Here is a 3,927-nt window from a genome sequence, read left to right as displayed (position 1 = left end):
TGACTCAAGCTAAACCTAACAAGGAAAAGGCTTCACACGAGAATACTTCTGTGCAAAACAAGCATACACATTTAATGTCTCAAAATATCACCTAAAGAATGTCCATGAGCCGTTGGCAAAAGTATAATGTTCTTTCAGGATTTATACAAATCACACTATGAGGAAGTGCAGAGGGAACAACTGATAACTTGACTTATAATTTGAGGCTCTCGGGGCAAGAGATTAACTCAGTTATATGAATATAAGCAATAAATATTCTTAAACACAAATTAGTATAGTAGTATGATAGTATCAACTACAATTACAGTCTTTGAAGACACAATAGGATGAAAAAGAAAAAAAAACATATATCTCAAAACTTCTACCAAACAGTCAACACTAATATCTAATGGACACATTTAATTAATCCCTCAACAATTCAATCATTCATTAACCATTTTCTGGCATAAATTTCCAACAATCTAAAGCAGAGAGTTCCAAGTTTTTAACCCCAAATGGCTGTAAAATCCCAAATTCATTTTATCTTCTCCCCGCATTTTCTCATCAACCAAACACATACCAGAGCTCCCACTGACAAATGCAAACAACATACACCATCTTTTCACATTCAAATACAACCCAAGATCACAAAAGGTTATATCCCATCAATTGATTAACCACAGGAAATATATCATCAATTGGATCACCCCATAAATCAAATTCAATTCCACGATATTACCAACCTCCCGTCTAAAGAATTTAAAAAAAAAAGGCAAAAAATTTAAAATGAAAACAACACCATTATGAAAAACAAGCAAAAGGGTATTTAAATCAAACCTGATAGAACGCAACAAGAGCAAGAAAGCCGTCGACAGGAGCCAGAGCCAAATTGGGTACAAGCAAGCTAGGAGGGTAGCAATTAAAGATGCTTGATTCAAGAACCATTTTGAATTTTTATTTGCTAAACACTGTAAAGTTTGTTTCGATTAAAACAACAAAAGGGAAAAAGATAAAAAAAAGGAAAAAGCAAAGTAAAATGTTATATCATATTAAATTATATTATATCTCTCAGCTGGCAGAAGAAAGAGAGCTCGAACTCGTGTAATGTGTTGATTTTTTCTTTCTATTTGTTTGTTTTTGTATTTGTATTTTCACATGCACGCAGAGAAAATAGCCATTGGAAAATTATTGATGATGATGTGTACGGTACGGACACATACGAATAGCCTGTTCATGTCCCCTTGGCTCGCCCAGAATCAGTGAGAGACTGAGAGTCTTCTGTCTCAGTTTATCAGAACAATTTGTTTTTACTAAATGAAATAAAAATAATTTGTTAATTATAATAAATTTTGAAGAAAATTTTTATTATATTATGAGAAAAAAAAATTCGAGTTTCCCAGAATTGTTTTATTATTGCATTTTGAATGAATTTTTAATAATAGAAAATTTTTAAATGTAGCACATCATACGTACAAGAATTTTTTTTAAAATTTTTTGTGAGACAAAATTTTTCTTAATGAATTTTTAATAATAGAGAATTATAATTCTTCTAATTCATTTCATTTTGAATGAAATAATATAATAAGCGAAAAAATTAAAATGTCTTGTGAGCTTTTTGACTCTGTAGCTGCTCTAGCTTATGACCAATCTAGCTACGTTTGTCCTTGTCGGCAAAAACATCTGTGTTTTTTTTTTTTGTTTTCTTTTTTCTTTTTTTTTTTTAATATACATACAAGTGTATTTTTTTTTGTGAGTTGGAAAAATAATCAAGGGGGTTAATGAAGTCTAATTTGTTTCACAAGTTTTTTTTTTCTTTTTTAATAAAACGTAATAAGAATTTATAAATTATGATGTTTTGTTTTTATAGCCAAACGGTGGGACCAAAATATAATTAATTATTCGCATTACATTTGTAGTTTGATTTTACAACTTAAATTTATTAACATGTTATATAAAAGGTCATAATCGATATCGATAGATATCAAACAATCTTGGGACTAACCCTTTCACATTAAAATTGGGAGATGCCTTTGAGATGAGAAATATTTTAAAAAATCCTGATCCGCTTTCTTTCATATTTTGTGGACTAACATAATCATTTATATTACATATGTTGGATATTTATAATGGTTAATACTAGATTAACACAAAATATTTTAGAATATTTTAGTGTAGTATTTATATTTTTGGTTTGTGATCAATATTATATTAACTAATTAGTGATACAAACCATACTAATTATTTTTTGTTGTACATATATTATGAAATAAATGCTAGATCTTAATTTTGGTGAAGTGTGGTATTACTAATAGGACTTGAATATCTTACATAATTCGTAAGGTACAATCTTTAAAGAATAGATAATTAGAGGTGAGTTTAGACGAATTAGATATCTTATTTATGAGAATTATATTTTTCAAAAATAATATAATCCAGACTTATAGTAGATTTATGATCGTAACAAAACATCAGTATTCAAACAAGAAAGTGTTCTATAACTCTATTCTTATATCGAAATTTTTCTAAAATTGATGACATTGTGAAATGGCACTTGATAAAAATAACAACCACCCACTCCACGTCTAAAGATTCAAGACTCAAAAGTCATTTTGGTAGGATATTTGGACGCGGCGTCTATGACTTGGTTTACAAAGAAAATTGATGTTAAATTTATTCTATTCTATCTGTGTATGTGATTGTGAGCCAGTGTGTGGGACATTACCAAAAATTTTGGGCTGGGCCAAATTTCGATTTCGTTGGACCACATGGACTAGGATTTAATTTTCTTCTTCTTCTTTGTTACTAAAATTATACACAATCCGTGCCCTTTTGCTATTCTCAAATGCTTTACCCAAGTTTTTCATTATGTCAATTTCAAATTAAATGAGATTGATCATGGTCCCCTCGCTTACAGCTTACAAGTGTAGACAATTGTTGGGGGACTTAGCATAAGATTTCTAGGTATCCAACCCAAAAGACTAGCCTTTTAGGTGGAGTGACCTACCACCTTATAAACCCAAGCATCTCCCCTTTACTAGCCAATGTGAGACACAACTCAACAATCCTCCCCTGGGACAAAACCACCACCGAACTTCGGTCCTTTCGTCTGACACACCTGAGTTGTTCCACTACCACATTCTGGCTACTAGGGTCTAGCTGTGATACCACTTGTTGGGGGGACTTAGCATAAGATTTCTAGGTATCCAACCCAAAAGACTAGCCTTTTAGGTGGAGTGACCTACCACCTTATAAACCCAAGCATCTCCCCTTTACTAGCGAATGTGGGACACAACTCAACAACAATGTGATGCGACGAATAGGAAAAAAAATTTATACCGACTCGGGAGCACCATCTTAACATCAACTAATAGCACCAAATTGTCCAGTAGATTCCATTAGAAGAACTATTAAATCTTTTTTTTTAAAAAAAAAAAAAGTATGTTATGTTAGTGGATCTCATTAGAAGACTCATTTGACCTCCAAACGATAGATTTTTATTGGTCTGGTACATCATCTCAAACATGCTGAAAAAGTATAACACTACATTGATTTATCATGGGAACTCTCCTCCTAGTGTATGTCAAAGTTTAAATAAAGGTGTTAAACGGCTCGAGTAGCCATTTCATTTATGAGTTTATCATCATTCAATTCTTTTATTTATCATATGCATGACTCTGAGTCATATAATATGTATGCTTGCATTATTTACTTTTTGTTATCTATTTTAAATTTGGTGGTATTTATTGTAAGAAAAAAATACTTAAAAATAATAAAAAGTAAAAAAATATTTTTATTATTATTTTTTATACCAAAACCTATTTTCCTATTTTATGTATTCAATTTTTTTTCCTTTGATTTCAATTTATATGATTTATTTAATTTATAAGAAATATGAATAAAGCTGCATTTAAAAAAAAAGATAATATTGTAAAATGATGATACCAAAGG

Source organism: Citrus clementina, unplaced genomic scaffold (genome assembly GCF_000493195.1).
Source record: "Citrus clementina cultivar Clemenules unplaced genomic scaffold, Citrus_clementina_v1.0 scaffold_4, whole genome shotgun sequence".
Taxonomy (NCBI): domain Eukaryota; kingdom Viridiplantae; phylum Streptophyta; class Magnoliopsida; order Sapindales; family Rutaceae; genus Citrus; species Citrus x clementina.
This window is presented reverse-complemented; position numbering follows the sequence as displayed.